Source organism: Triticum urartu, chromosome 6A (assembly GCF_056163025.1).
Source record: "Triticum urartu cultivar PI428250 chromosome 6A, HENAU_Tu73, whole genome shotgun sequence".
Classification (NCBI taxonomy): Eukaryota; Viridiplantae; Streptophyta; class Magnoliopsida; order Poales; family Poaceae; genus Triticum; species Triticum urartu.
In genome coordinates this window covers 383,628,232-383,651,179 of record NC_141878.1, presented here as the reverse complement: position 1 = coordinate 383,651,179, position 22,948 = coordinate 383,628,232, and positions in this window count along the sequence as shown.

Below are 22,948 nucleotides of genomic sequence, written 5' to 3'. Positions count from 1 at the left end.
AACATCATTGCAACAATGATTTTTATTCAAAGATCTATAGTGAATCACTTTATAAAGCACTTCATCACAATTTTCAGATTCACAAATTTCAAGCAAAACTCCATAAAGATAATCTAGTGCACTCAACTCACTAGCAATTGGTTCATCATAATTGGATCCCTTTAAAAAGATTAGCAAGTGGATGGGGATCCATAAACTTTTAGCAAGCGAAGATGCAAGCAAAAAGAAGGCACATGGTAACACAAGATCGAACAGAAGAAGGGCGAAAGGAAAGGGCAAATCTTTTCGAAAATCGTTTTAGAAGTGGGGGAAAGGAAAATGAGAGACGAATGGCGAATAATGTAATGAGAGAGATGAGAGTTTATGATGGGTACTTGGTATGTTTGACTTGTCATAGATCTCCCCGGCAACGGTGCCAGAAATTGGCAAGTTGATGGGAGACAAATCTTGACTTGACTTGGCATAAATCTCCCCGGCAACGGGGCCAGAAATTCTTCCTGCTACTTCTTGAGCTTGCGTTGGTTTTTTCCTTGAAGAGGAAAGGGTGATGCAGCAAAGTAGAGTAAGTATTTCCCTCAATTTTGAGAACCAATTTCTCAATCCAGTAGGAGACAATGAATAAGTCACCGAATACCTGCACAAACAAACACCAACTTGCACCAAACGTGATAAAGGGGTTGTCAATCCCTTCACGGTTATTTGCAAAGTGAGATTTGATAGAGATGGATAAACAGTAAAGTAATATTTTTGGTATTTTTGGTTTATGGAACGGAAAGTAAAAGATTGCAAAGGAAGTAAAAAAGGAAACTAAAATTGTAGATCAGAAACTTATATGATGGAAAGTAAACCTAGGGTCTATAGGTTTCACTAGAGGCTTCTCTCAAGATAGATAATATTACGATGGGTGAACAAATTACTGCCGAGCAATTGATAGAAAAGCGCAAAGTTACGACGATATCTAAGGCAATGATCATGAACGCATCATGTCCGTATCAAGTAGACCGACTCCTGCCTGCATCTACTACTATTACTCCACACATCGACCGACTCTTGCCTGCATCTAGAGTATTAAGTTCATAAGAGCAGAGTAACGCATTAAGTAACATGACATGATGTAGCGGGATAAACTCAAGGAAAATGATGAAGACCCCATCTTGTTATCCTCGACGGCAACAATAGAATACGTGTCGGTTCCCCTTCTGTCACTAGGATCGAGCACCGCAAGATCGAACCAAAAGCTAAGCACTTCTCCCATTGCAAGAAAAACCAATCTAGTTGGCCATACCAAATCGATAGTTCGAAGAGACCTGCAAAGATATCAAACCATGCATATAAGAATTCAGAGGAGAATCAAACAATATTCATAGATAAGCTGATCATAAATCCACAGTTTATCGGATATCGGCAAACACACCGCAAAAAGGTATTACATCGAATAGATCTCCAAGAACATCGAGGAGAACATGGTATTGAGAATCAAAGAGAGAGAAAGAAGTCATCTAGCTACTAGCTATGGACCCGTAGGTCTGAGGAAAACTAATAACGCTTCATCGGAGAGGCAATGGTGTTGATGTAGAAGCCCTCCATGATCGGATCCCCCTCCGGTAGGATGCCGGAAAAGCCCCCTAGATGGCATCTCACAGGTACAAAAGGTTGCGGTGGTGGAAAAGTGTTTTTGTGGCTCTCCTGGTAGGTTTTGGAATATTTGAGAATATATAGGCGTAAGAAATAGGTCGGTGGAGTCACGAGGGGCCCACAAGGGTGGGGGCGCACCCTCCGTCCTTGTGGCTGCCTCGTGGCTTCCCTGATGTGTACTCCAAGTCATCTTGATGTCTTCTGGTCCAAGAAAAATCATCGCGAAAGTTTCATTCTGTTTGGATTCCGTTTGTTATCCCTTTTCTGCGAAACTCTAAAACAAGGAAAAAACAGGAACTGGCACTGGGCTCCAGGTTAATAGGTTAGTCCCAAAAAAATAATAAATAGCATAATAATGCATATAAAACATCCAAAACATATAATATAATAGCATGGAATAATAAAAAATTATAGATACATTGGAGACGTATCAGTATCATACGCGGTTCCCAAACAGTAAATAAAAGTGTATTCCTTTTTCCACCATACTTTCAATTTCCATGGCTAACCGTATGCATGGGTGCCTTCCATACCAACACTTTCTAAGGAATTTATTATTTGACAACATAAAGTAAATTCATTTTTCATGTCGGGACTAGGCATCCCTAATACCTTTGTCGTACTCTCGTGCAATGACAAGTGAATAAACACTCATCTTGAGAATAACACATCTAGCATGGAAATATATCAGCCACCCCCTACCATTTCTTGAGCGGTACGAGCACACAAAAGAGATGTTTATTTTTGAAAATTAGAGATGGCACATACAAATTTTCTTAGAATGGCAAAAGAATACCGCATATAGGCAGGTATAGTGGACTCATGTCGCAAAACTGGTTTAAAGGATTTTGGATGCACAAGTAGTGATTACACTTAGTGAAAAATGGAGGCTAGCAAAAGATTGAGAAGCGACCAACCAAGAAACAAAAAATCTCATAAGCGAGCATTAAGCATAACTAACACCGAATAATGCACCACGGGTAGGATACAATTTCATTGCATAATTATTTCTTTCGTGCTTGCATAGGGAATCACAAACCTTGCATAGGGATGTAATTTCATAGGGAATCATAATTACTAAAGCATAATTACTCATCAGCATGACTCACATATTATATCAACATATCTCAAAACTATTACATGGAATCAAGTTTATTTTTTCCAATGATCTTCATGAAAGTTTTTATTATATCCTCCTTGGATATCTATCACTCTGCATGCCCATGCTTGCCTTTTGCTAATCCTTATTCCTTCATCCATCGTAAAGTCACCCAAAACTTGAGAACTTCAATCACAAAAAACTTAACAAAACCTTCGTGTGATTCGTTAGTATAAGAAAGCAAATCACTATTATAAGTACTGTTGCAAACCCATTCTTATTTTATTTTTGTATTATATCTACTCTATTACAACTTTTGTATGCCAAAAACTCTTCAAAGAAAACCATGGAATCAGCAAAACAAGCACACAACGCAAAGAAAACAGAATTTGTCAAAAACAGAACAATCTATAGAAATCTAGAGATTTCGAGTACTTCTGTAACTCCAAAATTTCTGAAAAATTAGGACAACATGAGAATTTGTATATTAATCTTGTGCCAAAATAAAAAATATTATATCACGCTTCTATTAAAAACTAAAATTATTTTTCTGAGCGCAAAAGTTTATGTTTTTTAGCAAGAACAAATCAACTATTACCCAACATGATCCCAAAGGCTTCACTTGGAAAAACACTAATCAAAACACAAAAAACACAATCATAACAGTAGAAATAATTGTGGAAACACTCAAGAACATAAAGAAAAAGACAAAAATAAATTTTATTCATTGGGTTGCCTCCCAACAAGCGCTATCATTTTATACCCCTAGCTAGGCATAAGATTCAATGATGCTCTCATGGAAGATAGTAATTGAAACACGAAGAGAGCATCATGTAGCATGTGAAAAACACATTTAAGTCTAACATACTTCCTATGCATAGGCATTTTATAGGAGAACAAATTATCAAGACAAGCAAGATGTAGCATATGCATGGAAGAAGAAAGAATCAATAGCAATCTCAACGTGAAGAGAGGTAATTTAGTAACATGAAAATTTCTACAAGCATATTTTCCTCTCTCATAATAATTACATGTGGGATCATATTCAAATTCAACAATATATCTATCATATAAAATTTTCTCTACATGATCCACATGCATGCAAAGTTGACACTCTTCCAAAATAGTGGGATCATCAAATAAAGTCATGACCTCTCCAAGCCCACTTTTATCAAAATTTTCATAAGATTGATCATGCTCCAAAGTAGTGGGATCATTTTTACCTACAGTTGACACTCTTCCAAACCCACTTTCAATATTATCGCAAACATATTCATCATGAGGCTTAAATAAATTTTCAGGATCATAAGAAGAATCACCCCAATCATGATCATTGCAATAAGTAGTGGACATATCAAAATTAGCATCCCCAAGCTTGTGGTTTGCATATTATTAGCACAATTGACATTAATAGAATTTATAGTAACATCATTTCAATCATGCTTTTTATTCAAGGAGCTATCATGAATCACTTTATAAATTCCTTCGTTCAACACTTCATCACAATTTTCAGATTCATAAATCTCAAGCAAAACTTCATAAAGATAATCTAGTGAACTCAATTCATTAGCAATTGGTTCATCATAATTGGATCTTTTGAAAAGATTAACAAGTGGATGATGATCCATAACAATAGAGTTTTATCAAGCAAAGATGCAAGCAGCTAGAAGGCACATGGCAACATAGGCAAACATGAGATCTGACGAGAAAAAGGTGAACAAAAAAGGGGCGAATAAAATGGCAATTTTTTTGTGAAGTGGGGGAGATGAAAACGAGAGGAAAATGGCAAATAATGTAAATTTCAAGGAGATGAGATTTGTGGTTAGCAAACAGGTAGATGTTGATGATGTCTCCCCGGTAACGGCGCCAGAAATTGGCAAGTTGATGGGATACTACCTTGACTTTATCCTCCCCGGCAACGGTGCCAGAAATTCCTTTTGATGTTTGCTTGAACTAAGTCGGTATTTCCCCAAAGAGGAAGGGATGATGCAGCAAAGCAACAATAGGTATTTCCCTAAGTGATGAGACCAAGGTTATCGAACCAGTAGGGGAACCACGCAACACCACGTAAATAGCTCCTGCACACAAAGAACAAATACTTGCAACACGATGTAAGAGAGGGGTTGTCAATCCCTCACGGGTAAAAAGATAGGTGAAATTGTAGTAGATTGGATAAATGGATCTCACAGGAATGCGAGATAAAAATAAATAAATAAAAATTGCAGCAAGGTATTTTTGGGTTTTTGGATGAATAGATCTGAAAATAAAAGCAAATAAAAAAGATCGTGGAGGAAAATATAATAAAGAAGAGACCCGGGGGTCGTAGGTTTCACTAGTGGCTTCTCTCGAGAAAAAAAAACGGTGGGTAAACAAATTACTTTTGGGAAATTGGTAGAACTTCAAATAATCATGACGATATCGAGGCAATGATCATTATATAGGGATCACATCCAAGATTAGTTGACCGACTCCTTCCTGCATCTACTACTATTACTCCACACATCGACCGCTATCCAGCATGCATCTAGTGTATTAAGTTCATGGAGAAATGGAGTAATGCAATAAGAACGATGACATGATGTAGACAAGATCTACTTATGTAGAAATAGACCCCATCTTGTTATCCTTAATAGCAATGATACATACATGTCGGTTCCCCTTCTCTCACTGGGATCAAGCACCATAAGATCGAACCCATCACAAAGCACCTCTTCCTATTGCAAGATAAATAGATCGAGTTGGTCAAACAAAACCCAAATATTGGAGAAGAAATACAATGCTTTAAGCAGTCATGCATATAAGAGATCAAAGAAGACTCAAAAAACTTTCATGGATAAAAACATAGATCTGATCATAAACTTAGAGTTCATCGGATCCCAACAAACACACCGCAAAAAGAGTTACATCATATGGATCTCCAAGAGTAAATGGGGTATCATATTTATTCACTTTATATGTGTAGGCACTCAACTCGTGGATTCCCAAGGTGACATTGCGGTAATCTATGCATAGGGGTTGATGCATGTTCTCGTCTTTGTTTCTCTGGTAGAAATCTTGGGGCACTCTTTGAGGTTCTGCGTGTTGGATTGAGTATTATGAATTTGAATTTGCTTTGGTGTTATTTTAGTATGAACTCCTGATAGATTGATAGGAAAGAATAACTTAGTGTTATTTTAGTACGAACTCTTGATAGATCGACCGGAAAGAATAACTTAGTGTTATTTTAGTACGAACTCTTGATAGATCGATAGAAAAGAATAACTTGGTGTTATTTTAGTATGAACTCTTGGATAGATCAATCGGAAAAAATAGCTACAAAAAGTTTCTTCTTATGTTCTCTGCTAGATAGAAACTTTGGATCCGAGTGATTCTTCATCGCACTTTGAGGGGTGGTTATATGATCCAATTAGATTAGCATTGTTGAGAGATTGCACTAGCGAAAGTACGGACCTTAGGCCTCATTTTCAAGCATTGCAATACCATTTGTGCTCCGTTTTACCAATGTCTACCTTTCTTTTTATTGTTCCTATTACAAAAATCAATATATACTATCATTACTACACTTGTATCACCATCTCTTCGCCGAACTACTGCACCTATACAAATTACCATTGTATTTGGTGTGTTGGGGACACAAGAGACTTTTTATTATTTGGTTGCAGGGTTGTTTGAGAGAGACCATCTTCATCTTATGCCTCCCACTGATTGATAAACCTTAGGTCGTCCACTTGAGGGAAAATTGCTACTATCCTACAAAACTCTGCGCTTGGAGGCCCAACATAAGTCTACAAGAATAAGTTGCGTAGTAGACATCGGTAAGCTCCAGCGATCCATCTATGGACTGGTGCAATCATCTCAGAGTTGGAATATACGCTTTGATGAGGTGATCAAAGCATATGGTTTTATACAGACTTACAGTGAAGCCTATATTTACAAGAAAGTGAGTGGGAGCTCTGTATCATTTCTGATATTATATGAATAAGAATGTCTGGATAGCATAAAAGGATACATGAATAAGAATTTTTCAATGAAAGACCTCGGAGAAGCTACTTATATATTGGGCAGCAATATCTATAGGGATAGATCGAGACGCTTAATAGGACTTTCACAAAGCACATACCTTGGCAAAGTTTTGAAGAAGTTCAAAATGGATCAGTTAAAGAAAGGGTTCTTGTCTATGTTGCAAGGTGTGAAGTTGAGTAAGACTCAAAGCCCGACCACGGCAGAAGATAGAGAGAGAATGAAAGTCATTCCCTATGCCTCAGCCATATGTTCTATAAAGTATGCCATGATGCGTACCAGACCTGTTGTGTGCCTTGCCATGAGTTTGGCAAGGGGGTACAATAGTGATCCAGGAGTGGATCACCGGACATCGGTCAAAATTGTCCTTAGGTAACTAAAGAGTACTAAGGAAATGTTTCTCGGTTATGGAGGTGATAAATGGTTCATCATAAAGGGTTATGTCGATGCAAGCTTTAACACTGATCCAGATGAATCCGAGTCTCAATCTGGATACGTATTGAATGTGGGAATAGTTAGCTAGAGTAGCTCTATGCAAAGCATTATCACTACAAAAAAATACACTTGTGATGTACATCACGTTAGGTCACGTTTTCTGTCATGCATGTACATCCATGACGATTTTATGACAGAATCAAGATAGTCATACATGTGCTGTCGTAGAAGTGTTCCATGACATTACCAAAATTATCATCACGGAAGTGTCCACTTCCATGACGATAAATCACGTGTCATAGAAGTGATTTCGTCAAGGGTGACCGACACGTGGCATCCACCATAACGGGTCGCCGTAAGCTATCGGGTCTGGTTTTGGATCCGATAACCCATTAACAGCCCAGACCATATAGGTTATGATACGTCGACATGTGGCAGGGCCCAACAGAGGCCCATATAGGTTAAAAAGGCTAGCCCAGTCAAAGGCCCATAGGACTTACTCAGTTACTAGTGGGCTAGCCCAATAACGGCCTGTTTAATAAAGGACCATTTATGGACTGAAGCCAGATCTGGCCCGTTAATTGTTCGCCGAATATTTGGGCCCAATTACGGCCTAGTGACTTTCGTCCTGTTAGAGGCCTGATGTAGACATGGGCCCATTTCAGCCCGGTGTGTCTTTCAATCTGGGAATGGCCCGTGCTGCCCATGGGCCATATATGGTCCGACGCGACATCCGGCCCGCTAACGGCCCATGATAAAGGTGGCAATAGTTCAGCCCAACGTGACTTTGGGCCTGTTAAAGGCCTGTCGTATAATCCGGCTGTTGATGCCTGTACTAAGCTTTCGGCCTCTTAAAGGCCTATGATATCAGTGGGCCAACTAAGGCCCGAGATATGTTTCGGCCTGGTAATCGCCCGTCATATAAATGGGCCAAAAAAGGCCCGGTCTACCTTTCACCTGCTGAAGGCCCGTTGACGACTAGTGAAAATTGAGGCCCAACAGGAATTTTGGCCTGCTAAAGGCCCATGGTTTCTTCTAGGCCGTAACAGGCCAGCAGAATATTCAGCCTGTTAATGGCCCAACACTACATGGGCCAAACTAAGCGCTGGGTCCATAAAAGGCCCAACTAAAATTTGGGTCGAATATAGGCCGGAGTAAGTTGTGGGCCTGGCGCAAAGTGCGAAGGCCCCAATGGCCATTCGGGCCCAAGAAAGATGCAGGCCGGCCCAATTGTGGCCCGCTAAAAACCAGGCCCGTTAGAGGCGAATGTTTCGGCCCGGTCGACTACATCAGATTTTTTCAAATAGAGAATGATGGCAGTAACTAGTAGGAATTAAGAACAAACCTACTCTATACCATAAAGAAATTATGGCATAGTAAATTAGAATAAAACCTACACTATACAATAAAGGATTTATGGTATATTACATCCACTGGGCATCGAAGTTCGCCACCAGTGATCATAAAGCGCAACTAAGAAGCAGATTACAAAAAGTGGGCACCATTGCAGCGTAACAAAATTATACTGAACCGAGACCACTTCCAAGACAGTTCAAGAAAGGTTATCCATGCACGGGAACTGTTGTGCAAGCTGCTGAGCAGGGCTATGAGACCGGCCTAGCATGTCGGTCATAGCTTCCAAGTGTAGCTGTTTAGCAATGAGGTTCTCATTGGTGTTCTCTACAATCTTTCTTAGAGATAGGACTTCAAGTCGAAGTTGAGTTGCAGAATGCCTTTCTGCTAGAACTTGGGACTAAAGAAGTCAAACTGATCCAGACAGCGAATTTTGTGAGCTTGTCTGACTGCTAGTCTCAAGTAACTTGAACACTGCATCAAGACGAGACTTTGGGGTTGTCTCGCTATCTTCAAGATGTTTTGCCTTCTTTGCCGCAATATATGTTGGGTTTGTCTCATAGCATTCAGCAGACTTGTGCATGCCATCAGGCGTATCACCCTGAAACAAGCAGAGAGATGACATGTTTTGCATGTGTATAAACAAAGATGATAACTGTGCTGTCAACTCCATCCAATTTCAAATTAGAAAATAAAGAGTAAGTTCAAAATATCAATAGCATAATTTGGCATTGTTCATAATGCGGGGAGCTTCACCACACTTCTGGATTACCATGTCAACATAACAAGCATAGATGAAGGGCAAAGACAATCATTGTATCTATTTTGGTTAAAGTGCATGGCATGTTGTTCATATCATCAGCCACATCAGTAAGATAAAACAGGAGATGACAAGGTGCAAACGTGGGCTGCTTCACCACACACTGGATTATAGATCCACAAAACAAGCATACATATAGGGAGTATTGGGTAATGTGCATGGTATGAATAAGGAATTTGGTTTTACAAGTAAAACTTGGAACTTACAGTTGTTGCGAACATGCATTTTGATAGAAACATCAAACTAAACAGCAGTAAACGATAGGGAGTATGAGCAAATTAAACAGCAATTGAGGATAAATGCTTTAGAAGGACTGACTTACATTAACAGTTAACATCGGATTTATAATGCCCTTCTCCATGTCAAGGGAAGGATAACTCAATAATTTCAGCATAGAATCTTCTTCATAAGCATTGCATGTACTCTACATTTTGTAGAGAGTAATTATAGATATGGTAATACTAGAAGGGATAGAGGATAATGAAGATAAGATGCAGATTGATGCTACATAATCAACTACCAATCCCTGGAAATACAAGCGTTATAGGACAAACTGTACTGACAAGAGCAATGGGCTACACTTCTGCACTAGCATTATCTGTGTATTCAACTTTTTGGTAAGATTAAAATAGATCTAATATTTCTTAGTAAATGGTGGGCGAGGGAGATAAGATGCAGAAAGCATTGGGTTGATTCTAAATTTATGTAAGAGTCCATACGGATCTTATAATGTCCACCAAATGGACGATAACGAGGCTAACATGTGTAGTGATGCTACATAATCAAACAACTATGAAACTAAGTATGGCCATACATGGCAAGAGGTACTCACAAGAGCAATGTAGTGTGCAGTATAGTTGCGAGATTCTGTGGTCCCTTGAGAATGAATGTTCTTCTCCTAACAGTTTTCGTACAAGTGAGATGTTAAGGCAAATGCAGAAATGTAGTTCAAATTGTGATGTGATATCGTAGACAGTACGTACCTTACGCTGCAGATGAGACCAATGTGTAACAAGATTATTCCCGTCACTGTCGGATAAATGTAGCACCGGAGACTTTACAGAAATTTCGTTTAGAGGCTTGCCATCGAAGTGCGCTTGCCTCAGGTAGGAACGATACTTCATCAACGAGTGCTGGAAAAGCGCAACCAACCCTTGCTCACCTTGACAATCTATTTTGGTCCTTGCCTATTTAAAAAAAATGAAATCTTGTGTCTTCTGTCAGCAGAAACATATGCAGTAATTACCATGAAGGAAAGATGCACACAAAGTTCCTGACAACAATATAAGCTTCATCTTGTAAGCTGGGAAGAACTGGAACATGGGTCCTATTTGCTGCAATTGGGGCTCTATCTGGTTCGAAAAGGGATTTGGCAACTGGATTTAGTGTACTCTTTGCTGGAATGTGGGTTTTGCGTCATAGAGCTGGTACTATGTCAACTGGCATCATCATACTGTTTGCTGCAGTTGGGGTCTGCTGAGTTGGGGCATCAGAAATGACCAGTGTAGGAGGGGTAGAATCTTCTAGAGTTGGGATGTTTTGTGGGTCAGGTGATATTGCAACTACACCTAATGGGCTATTTGATTTATTAGGTGTCACTACCTTTTCCAAATACTTTGCTCGTGCTCCTCCATGATCCGCAATCGCCCTCTTCCTTTTGAACGCGTGATACACAAGAATAGCATTTGAATGGATACATATGGTATGATGACATATGGAATATGTATTGAAAATGGATAGGCAGGGCGTATTCACATACACGATGTGTAAACTAAGCTAATGGCAGTGCAAGAAAGTAGAAGCAATGCAAAGCATCAGTTGCAAGATATGTGCGACCAATATAACCTTGGAAAGTTAGTGTAAGCACCTTGATGGGTGAATAAGATAGGGCATCTGCCTTTGACTCCTTCACTAGGGAGCTACATTGACTTAGGTCTCCCTCTAGCTCAGAATCACTGTTAGGATCATATTCTGAGCATGAATCTGTAGGTGGAGAGCGTTTGCATTGCATTGCATCCAGACTTGATTTCAATCCCTTAATGCCAAGTTTGACAGCCATGGCATTGTTCTGCTTTATTCTTTTCATGCGGGCAAGCTCATAATCATTATGATCCTGTTCAGAATCTGAGATTCATGAAAACATAAAAAGTAGTCAGATTATCTATGGAATGCATTACGGATTCAACTCGAATAGTGTCCCCCTATAAACCCCTGCATATGCAAAGTTCACCCCCCAACCGTGCTGACCAGACCACACACAGAAATACAAACCCCTTATGTCTCTATAACAGGAAGACACACATTTCAAAACTGAAGTAGGAACATTAGAATCATATCAAATTCATATTTGAACACATAAACTAAGGAATTATGAGTGGCATAATGCTTAGCTTCAAGGGTGGAGTGCTGGTAGTGCGACACAAAGCAAGTAGGCAGATTGTATTCCATGTAAAAGATTGTAGTCTATGTAAAAGCTGGAAATGACACTTTCTTTCTATACAATGCAGTGTTCATTGCCCACACATGATGGAAGAGATCACACAGAGAAATACTATTTTGAAATAGGGTGGTCCACCCTAAAAGAATATTGACAACAAATATGACAAGTCAAGCATAGATGTAGTGAATCAATCATTTACTTGTGAGCTTACTAGGACAAGTATGCAGAATTGTAACTGCAGTAAGAGACCGTCCAAAATCTGAATCAAGAAGTTTGTCTAGCACTTATTGTTTGCAACTAATCGACGTGAATAATTGGATATCATATAGAATGAGTAAGAAAGACAAGTAAAATTGTCAACAAACTTGACCTGCAGTAGTAATCTGGGTCAATGTCACTACGACCAACAATCCAAAATGACTAGAGTCTGTTCCTAGGGTCAGAATTTTGAAACCCTATGAACTTTACAGGTACTAAAGATTACTGAAATACATCTGAAGCATTAAGTGTAGGTAGCACTCAGCACACAACAAACCCTAATGACAGTCCTGCCTAATGAGTAATGAATCGATTAGAAAATGGGTGATGAGGAGTGGCTACCGAGTGTTGAGGATGTATCTCAGGATAAATCGGGTTGGCTTAGTGGGTGCTGCATGCCTGAGCCCTGAACGGACTGGGAAGGTAGGCACGACGGCGTGCCTGGGCAGCGGTGATGCTGTTGGGCGAGTGGCTCATGACCTCCCGTTAGTCCGGCGTCTCCTCCTAGAGTCATGCCGTCCGGGGACGGCAAGTCGCCGGCGAGGAAGGCGACTAGGGGCGAGTAGAGATCGGAAGCGCACAGCAGAACAGAGGGGAATCGGGGCCTGGGCCGACCCAAAATCCCAGGGTGGACCGCGGCCCACCGTGGGCACCCTGTAGAGATACACACCCGAGCGGCGAACATGCATTTGCGAAACTAAATTAGGAACATTTAGCTGACCAATTAAACGACTCTATTTTAATAATATCAGATTCGTATTTGAACAACTAAGCTTGTTTAGCTTGATGGGTGGAGCAGTGCTATTATGACACGAAGCACGTATGTTGATCGTATAGTGATCATAAAAGGGGGAAACCCTAAGTATTTTTTTGAGCAAAAGAGGGTTTCCCCTCCGATTTATATTAAAGAAACCACCACGGAACTAACATGATCAATTAAACCCTAAGCATGATCAATTAAACCCTATTATGACTGTGCCATGGCAGATTTAAAGCTGCAAACCGGAGAAATGCTATTTAGCATCCATTGTTTGCTTCGAACTATAAGAACTAAATTCTAAGAGCTGAAAAGAAAGTACAGTAACCAAGTTACGATCTATTTTCTGGTTGAGATCAAAAAGTTGAGGAGATATGAAGTACCACCTCTCCTGTGGCGCCGTGTAGGCATCGGGGGTGCGATGGTTGTCGGTGGTGTTGAAGCAGATCTACGACGGTAGACGGGTGCATCAGGGGATAAGTCCCATTGTGGTGGAAGAGAAGGTCGTGTGAGCGGCCCTGGCAAAGAGGACGACGGCGCCGATGAAGCGAGAGGATGTGATGCAAGGCTCTTGGTCCATCGCCGTGGATGAGAAGCGTCAATCTCTAGCAGTGGACGACTGTCGGATCTCGGGTTCCGGCAAAACCCTCAAGGTTCGAACACTGGGGTGCACGCAAAGATCTCCCCCTACCAATCCACGTCCTAGCTTTGCTAAGATCTCACGGGCTAACTCAACGAACTCGCAACACAAATGACACAAGATTTATAATGGTTCGGGCCACCGTTGTGGTGTAATACCCTACTCCAGTGTCGTGGTAGTGGATTGCCTCTTGGGCTGAGGATGAATAGTATAAAGGGAAGAACAGCCTCCTGAGGAGAGCTGTTCTTGTGCTTGGTGAACTTGTGGTTGTTCGGGTCCCGTCCTCTCTCTGATTAGTTGCCCCTCCTACTATGGTGGCTAGTCTTATTTATAGAGGCCCTGGTACTCTCCCCAAATATTGAGCGGGAAGGGAGCCAACAACGGCCAATTTGAAAGGGGACAGCTAGTACAACTTATCCTGACAAAAGTAGTCTTCGCCTGCCAAAGGCTCTGGTGGTGACGCCGTCTCGGGCTCCATGGTGACCTCCGCCTTGCCGTCCTGCTGGTCTTGGTCTTGTTGCACCGATATGGAAACCTTTCCTTGACGCCTCGGTAATTCGCGCCTGCACTTGCTTCCTTAGCACCAAAGAGGAAACAAGGACACTCTGCACGCTGGCGCCTGCCTGATCTTGATCGTCATGGCTCATGTCATTGGAACCTCGCGATGTTTTCCTAGCCTCGATCTCTCCGACCCTCGCGAGCCAGCCCGGTGAGGCCGCTCCAGAGGAGGTCTTGTGTCGTCCGCGTCTTGAGGTTGGCTCCTCGTGGGGTCTTGAGTGCTTGTTGGTGAAGATGGGTCGTACGGGCCCGCTCATAGAGCCACGCCGTGGGCCACAGGCAGGAAAGTCTGGGGACCCCCGTCGACCGAAGTGTCCTTCTCGAATGGCTCTGAGCTCTTAACAGTTGCTGGTGTTGTGGCTATGCAGGTTATGGAAGGCGTAGAACGGTCGGCTGCTCTTGGATGACTCGGGCAGGTCCCTGCCGTGCTTTGTGTCTGGCTCCGCCGCGAGCAAGGCTGCTCCCTTGCGCTTCACATCTTTGGCCTTGGCTTTCTTCTCCTCCGGGTCCACAGCCGGGAGCTCGAGGAGGGAGAAGCGCCCCTCCTCAGCTCTTGCGCACTTGGTCGCCAGGTTGAACAGCTCCAGAGACGTGCACAGCTCCTTGTGGATGGCGAGCTCCTCCTTCATCTTGACGTCGCGGACGCCATCGGAGAACACGGAGATGATGGACTCATCCGTCACCTTGGGGATCTTGAGGCGAACGTTGTTGAAGCGCTGGATGTACTTCTGGAGGGTCTCTCCTGGTTGTTGCTTGACACGACGTAGGTCACCCGCAGCCGGTGGGCGGTCGCGAGTGCCCTGGAAGTTGGCAACGAATCAGTCGCGCATCCCATTCCAGGAGGAGATCGAGCCTGGAGGCAAGTTCAGGAGCCAGGAGCGGGCACCATCCTTGAGAGCCATGGGGAACCAGTTCTCCATGACTTTCTTGTCACCGTTGGCCGCCTCGGTGCTCAGCTCGTAGAGCTGTAGGAACTCCGCGGGGTCGGGGGTGCCGTCATAGCGAGGAGGCAGATCCGGCTTGAACTTGCCCGTCCAAGCGACGCTATGCAGCTCAGGGGTGAAGGCGCGGCAGCCTGCCGTGGTCACCGGGACTCGGCGCTGGTGGAGAACTTAACCTCGATGAGGTTCGCGCACCGCCGCCGCAGGCTGCATGCGGTCTTGCCGTGGTGGCGCAGCGAGCTCAGGGGCTTTTTTTCATGAACGAGGGACTTCTTGGCAGCTTCTTTCTTCTTGCGCGGGCACTGGACGCGGCAGGTCGCGCTGTGGGGCCACGCGCCTAGGCGCCAAGACTCCATCTTGGGGCAGAGGTAGTGGAGGCGCTCCATGGGCCACGCCGCCCGCGGCTGGCCGAGGGTGAGGCAGCAAGAGGGACGGCGCAGGGGAGCCCCCTGAGGTGCTCACGAACTCGGCGATGCGGTCGAGCCAGTCCTTGTAGAGGTCGTCGACGGGGTGGTAGCGCAGGAGCTTGCGCGCCATGCATAGAGCGGCCTACGCATCCACAAGAGCGTGATGAGCGTGAGATAATGAACCGGCCGGGGTCAGCGATGGAGTGACCGTGCGGCTGTCCCGCAACACCGAGGGGTGCAGCGAGAATGCTTGCTACTCGTTCCCTACCGGGCCGGTGGCGGCGTTGGCGGCTGGCGATGGAGAACGACGGGGTGGCCCGCCGACGAGAGCCGTCTGAGCAACACGGGCGCCGAGGGCAGCCCAGTGCTTAGCGCGAGCACGGTGAGCGTCCGCCATGGAGACGATGGAGCAATGGGGCGAGGAGCGACGGAAGGGAAGCTTCGGCGCACCCCTACCTGGCATGCCAAATGTCACAAGATTTATACTGGTTCAGGCCACAGTTGTGGTGTAATACCCTACTCCAGTGTGGTGGTGGTGGATTGCCTCTTGGGCTGAGGATGAACAGTACAAAGGGAAGAACAACCTCCTGAGGAGAGGTGTTCTTGTGCTTGGTGAACTTGTGGTTGTTCGGGTCCCGTCCTCTCTCTGATTAGTTGCCCCTCCTACTATGGTGCCTAGTACTATTTGTAGAGGCCCTGGTCCTCTCCCCAAATATTGAGCGGGAAGGGGCCAACAACGGCCAATTTGAGGGACGACTAGTACAACTTATCCTGACAAAAGTAGTCCTCGCCTACCAAAGGCTCTGGTGGTGACACCGTCTTGGGCTCCACGGTGACCTCCGCCTTGCCGTCCTGCTGGTCTTGGTCTCGTTGCACCGACATGGAAACCTTTGCTTGACGCTTCGATAATCTGCGCCTCTGCTTGCTTCCTTAGCACCAAAGAGGAACACAAGGACACTCTGCGTGCTGGCGCCCGGTTGGCGCCTGCCTAATCTTGATCATCATGGCTCACATCATTGGAACCTCGCGAGGTTTGCCTGGCCTCAATCTCTCCGCCCCTCGCGAGCCAGCCTGGTGAGGCCGCTCCTAAGGAGGTCTTGTGTCGTCCGCCTCGCGAGGCTTGGCCCCTCGCGAGGGTCTTGAGTGCTTGTTGGTGAAGATGGACCATACGGGCCCGCTCACAGAGCCATGCTGAGGGAGTCCTGGATTAGGGGGTCTCCGGACAGCCGGACTATATCCTTTGGCCGGACTATTAGACTATGAAGATACAAGATTGAAGACTTCTTCTCGTGTCCGGATGGGACTCTACTTGACGTGGAAGGCAAGCTAGGCAATACGGATATGTATATCTCCTCCTTTGTAACCGACCTTGTGTAACCCTAGCCCTCTCCAATGTCTATATAAACCGGAGGGTTTTAGTCCATAGGACAACATACAATCATACCATAAGCTAGCTTCTAGGTTTTAGCCTCTCCGATCTCGTGGTAGATCAACTCTTGTAATACTCATATCATCAAGAATAAATCAAGCAGGACATAGGGTTTTACCTCCATCAAGAGGGCCCGAACCTGGGTAAAACATCATGTCCCATGCCTCCTGTTACCATCCGCCTTAGACGCACAGTTCGAGACCCCCTACCCGAGATCCGCCGGTTTTGACACCGACATTGGTGCTTTCATTGAGAGTTCCTCTATGACGTCGCTGTAAGGAAGGATGCCTCATCTTGTTGTTAAAAGCAACATTATCGCCGGGGGAGCTCTGGCTGTCGGCCAAACTCTCCGGCTAGGCAGTTTCGTCATAACTTCCTGTTCGGCCACAGCACCGACGATGACTTCTCGGGTCATCAAAAACAGCCTCCACGTCGGCTCAGAAGTCACCGAGCAGATGGATCCAATGGAGCTCTCTTCCCTAAACGAGCTCTTGGATCGCATCGCCGCCTTGGGAGTCGCTACGAACTATGATCGGATTGGTCTTAAACCCGATCAAAGGGAGATTAACTCTCCACCGGTCACCCATCACGTTGCAGTGGTGGAGGAACAATGCGGCAACTCTTCCTCTATTTTGAGGACTAACTATGTCCGAATTCCTGAGCTCTCCGAGCTGGAAACCTGCTTAAGGGAGGACATTACCCAAGCCCTGAACCTAGAATCAGGCAGCGGGCCAAACTTATCGGGTAACACTCCGGAACCCGAACTTCCAAGATTGGAAACTCCTCGGCCCCTGGGTCTCAGATCGGGTAGGGGTTCGGACTCAAATCCACCCACCCACCCAGACATAAACGATCTTTCCCACATCAGGCAAGATCCCCATGAAACAGTACATCATTATTGGGCCAGATTCCTCCTTGGGATGAACAAGGTTAAGGACTGTCACGAGGAAGATGCAGTCTCACTTTTCTGCAATAATTGCACGGACAAGGGAATCCTTAACGCCTTAAGTCACCGTGACATATCACGCTTCGCTGACTTGGCATCCATAGTACAAAAGTACTGTGCGATGGAAAGTGCCTGGAAAACCGAAACGAAATTTTGGGATAATCCGGCTCTGAATATACACCTAGTCCGAAGTAAAAGGGTGCACTATCATAAGACGCCCGAGCTAGTTGCAAAGAACAAAAACCCTCTACAGGGCATGGAACCGTACTGGAGGGATGGCTTAACGAACCCTGCAAAATTCATAGTACAACGGATACAATACCAACACACAGCCTTAGAGCATGTTGGATACTTCGGCAGGTGGCCAAAAGTGGGGAGGATCTTCTTATCCCAAATGCCACAGAGCACCATCCCATGGATAACAATACGGTGTTAACAGTCTTTGAGACCTTTGCGTCAAATAATAGGCGCAAGCGAACACTCCGCAGCATGGGCGAAATCTGCCATGTAGCAGCAATAAATCCATGGAGTGACACGGCTATTACCTTCAATGCCAGTGACGAACCTAAATTCTGAACAGCCCGAGCACCAGCCGCGCTGGTCCTCAGTCCAATTGTGGACGGCTTTTGACTCACCAAAGTACTCATGGACGGCGGCAGCGGATTAAACCTCATCTATGAGGAAACTCTTCAAAAATGGAAATAGACTGGAACCGCATTGAGCAAAATAGCACAACCTTCAGGGGAATCATACCCAGTCGGGAGGCACGATGCGCTGGGAAAATCACACTAGATGTGGTATTCGGTACGCCAGAGAATTACAGGTCCGAAGAAATTACATTTCAAGTGGCCTCGTTCAGAAGCGGATACCACGCCCTTTTAGGACGTGAGGCGTTCACGACCTTCCAAGCTGTACCCCATTACGGGTATATGAAGCTCAAAATGCCCGGGCCCAATGGAATCATCACCCCCGCTAGTGATCCGGACACAACACTCCGAGCCGAAAACAAAACAGCCGCACTAGCCCTCGAGGCATTATCCGAAGCCCTCTCGGCCGAGGAGCTAACCACGCTACGCTCCACAGTGGACAGGGACGACGTGATACTCGATAAGAGATCCAAGTCCACCTCTCTTAAACCAGCGGATGAAATAGTCAAATTCTAAGTCCACCCAACGGACCCTACAAAAACAGCCTCCATCCGGGCACAGTTAAAACCCGCCGTGGACGCCGCACTACGAGAGTTCCTGCGCGAGAATTGGGATATGTTCGCCTGGCACCCCTCAGACATGCCAGGAATCCAACACAGGCTGGCCGAGCATAGCCTCAATATCCTAAAGGGATTCAAGCCGATCAAGCAAGCTCTTCGGCGTTTCTCCAAACCTAAGAGACATGCCATGGGGGAGGAACTAGACAAGTTATTGGTGGCCGGATTCATCAGAGAGATAAAACACCCGAACGGGCTAGCAAACCTGGTGATGGTACAAAAGAAGGATAAATCCTGGCGCCTTTGTGTCGATTTCAAGGACCTCAATAAAGCTTGCCCAAAGGATCCCTTCCCCCTCCCCCGCATCGACCAAATTATCGATGCTATCGCAGGACACGAGTCATTGTGTTTCCTCGACGCATACTCCGGTTACCACCAAATCAAGATGGCGGAGTCCGACCAAGCCGCAACGGAATTCATCATACCATACGTTCCCTTCTGTTTCAACACAATGCCTTTTGGGCTCAAAAACGCCGGCGCAACATATTAGCGCATGATTCAGACATGTCTGGAGAAACAAATCGGCAAAACAGTAGAGGCATATGTAGACGATGTGGTCGTCAAAACTAAACATGTCGACTCTTTGATAGACGACTTGAGGCTCACATTCGACAACCTCCAAACATACGACATTAAGCTCAATCCGGAAAAATGCGTTTTCAGCGTACCAGCCGGAAAGCTCCTGGGTTTCATTGTCTCCAGTAGAGGTATTGAAGCTAATCCGGCCAAAATCCGAGCTTTGTCACAGTTGGCTACCCCAACAGACCTCAAACAAATCCAGAAGTTAACAGGATGTGTGGCGGCTCTAAGCCGCTTTATCTCCCGCTTAGGAGAAAAGGCTTTACCCCTTTATCACCTCCTTCGGCGCACCGAACACTTTGAGTGGACGGACGCTGCCACAGCTGGATTGGAAGAAATAAAGGCCATTTTGGCAACCAACCCAATCCTGGCCGCGCCAAACATTGGCAAACCAATTATGTTGTACATTGCGGCAACTCATCAAGTTATAAGCGCAGTGCTCATCGTCGAACGAGAAGCTGACGGACATAAATTCCCTCTTCAAAAGCCGGTATACTATGCATCCACTGTCCTCACCTCATGCAAATCACGGTACCCACATTATCAAAAGATAGCCTACGCGGTATTCATGGCATCCCGGAAGCTGCGACACTACTTTCAAGAGTGTTCGATTATAGTAGCCTCGGAAGTGCCACTTAATGATATTATAAACAACCGTGACGCTACAGGCCGGATTGCCAAATGGGCTATTGAGCTCCTCCCATTCGACATAACATACAAACCTCGACGAGCCATTAAGTCACAAGTATTGGCCGACTTTGTCGCCGAATGGATGGAGGCCGAACTCCCTAAAGAGTACGGCGCATACTCCAATTGGATCATGCACTTCGACGGTTCTAAAATGCTGGTTGGTCTAGGGGCTGGCGTCGTCCTGACGTCCCTAACCGGAGATACCATTCAGTACATATTGCAAATATTGTACACAGACTCCAACAACATAGCCGAATACGAAGCTTTGTTGCATGTTCTTCGGATGGCAGTCTCCATGGGCATTCAGCGCCTGGAGGTGCGCGGGGATTCAAACCTTGCAATATCCCAAATAAATGGAGACTTTAACGCCAAGGATCCGAAAATGGCAGCCTACCGAAACGCCGTCCTAAAAATGTCATCTCGGTTTGAGGGGCTCAAATTTCACCATGTAGCTCGGGAAAACAATCAGGCGGTGGATATCCTCGCCCGCATCGGCGCAAAGCGCGATGCAGTCCCCCCAACATCTTTCTGGAAAGGCTGTTCAAACCATCCGTAGTATGGGAAGGGGACACCGGTAACCATAGTCCGGACCCAGCCAAAATGCCCGATACCGAACACTCTGACACAATCGGAGGCTCCGCCACCGAAATCACGTAATAATGGCCATTATAGCCCCGTGGACAGAACCATTCCTGGCCTACCTAACTAGGCAGGAACTTCCGAAGGACCAAAATGAGGCACGCTGCATAGTGCGGCGATCTAAGGCCTACAGGGTCCACGAGGGAGAATTGTATAAAAAAGCACTACTGGAGTCCTTCAAAGGTGCATCTCTGAAGAGGAAGGGCGGAACCTTTTGGCAGAAATCCACGCCGGACTCGGCGGTCACCACACTGCAGCCCGGGCTCTTGTAAGCAAGGCCTTCCGTACAGGATTCTATTGGCCAACGGCCCGGGCAGATGCACAGGACTTGGTCCAATGTTGCGCCGGTTGCCAGCTCTTAGCGAAACAAAGCCACATGCCACCCACCGCCCTCCAAGCAATCCCCATTACGTGGCCCTTCGCGGTCTGGGGGCTTGACATGGTTGGACCCCTTAAAGGGGGAACCCACAAGAAAAAATACTTACTGGTCATGGTGGATAAGTTCATCTAATTGATAGAGGCCAAGCCTGTTAAAACAGCTGAATCCGGATCAGTGATAGACTTCATATCTGGGGTCGTCCACCATTATGGCGTCCCCCACAGCATCATCACAGACAACGGCACAAACTTCACAGCCGATGAGGTAAAACTCTGGTGCAGCAAAATGGGCATGAAGCTCGATTACGCTTCAGTCTATCACCCACAAACCAACGGCCAAGTCGAGCGAGCAAACGGTCTTATAATGAGCGGCATTAAACCCAGATTAGTGCGTTCCTTAATGGAGTCTAGCACGCACTGGGTAGAGGAGCTCGACTCCGTACTCTGGGGGCCACGGACCACGCCGAATCGTAGTACCGGATACACACCCTTCTTTATGGTGTACGGCGCAGAGGCAGTCTTGCACTGTGACATAATTCATGACTCACCTCGAGTGCGCATGTACAAAGAAAGAGAAGCCGAGCTCGATCGGCCGGACAGTCTAGACACCCTGGAGGAGGAGCGCGACGTAGCCAAAGCCCGTTCCGCATTTTATCAGCAACAGGCTCGCAGATACCAAAGCAGAGAAGTACGGGCCAAAACTTATAACGTTGGCGAACTAGTTCTATGCCTGCCGGATAAGAAAAAGAACAAGCTCGAGCCCAAATGGGAAGGTCCCTTCATTATTGACCAAGTTCTGACCGGTGGAGCGTACCGACTGCGGGATGCATCGACTAGTCGACTCGAGCCGAACCCATGGAACGCGGCCAGGCTCCAAAGATTCTATGCCTAGCGCCGGACTCTATGTTCGTCCCCTCCTTTTGTCCATTTCTTGCATATACATTATCTGTCTTGTTTTTCTTTCTTCCTTTCTTTTACTCTTTCTCTAGGCCTTTAAGGGCCAACTTGTGCCTCGCTTGCACACTATAGATGCGCTAGCCGCGCTCATAATACCTGGGGCTTCATTCACAGAAGCTTAATTATTTATCTGGGCCTTAGGCCCCGAACATGTGTCACGCTTCCACATGTACCTTTTCTCGCCATTATATGCATCGATATGACTTAAGTTTTGGCCAAGCTGGTTTGCCTGGCTCTTGTATTTATGCCCTACGTTCCCGTTAATTTGGCTAGGGCATAAGGGGAGCACCTCTGTGACTGTTATTGCCGGGTCAGCGGATGTGTACCTCAGACGGAGTGAAGCCGAAAGCTAGCGTTCTTAAGGGAATATTCGGTCGGCGAACAAAAGATGATTTTTATTTATTCTCCATATCTGCCCCCAGATGTTTTTTCTGCGTTTCATATCGCACTCCGGACATGCACTTTAGGGCATGCTTACCCAGGGAAAGGAACCCTTAACGGAACTATTCTCCCTGGAAGATGTTTCTTACTACCCATGTAATATAACATAACTAGTTGGGCACGTGTCTGTTCAAGCACTTATGACCCCTACGCCTGGTCTCCACGCATACCCCGGTTCTTATAGAAATGCGCAGGTATTCGGATACACTCCGGACTATCGGGTCCCGAGGTTGAAGCGAAAAGGTCCGCCAAGACAAATGAT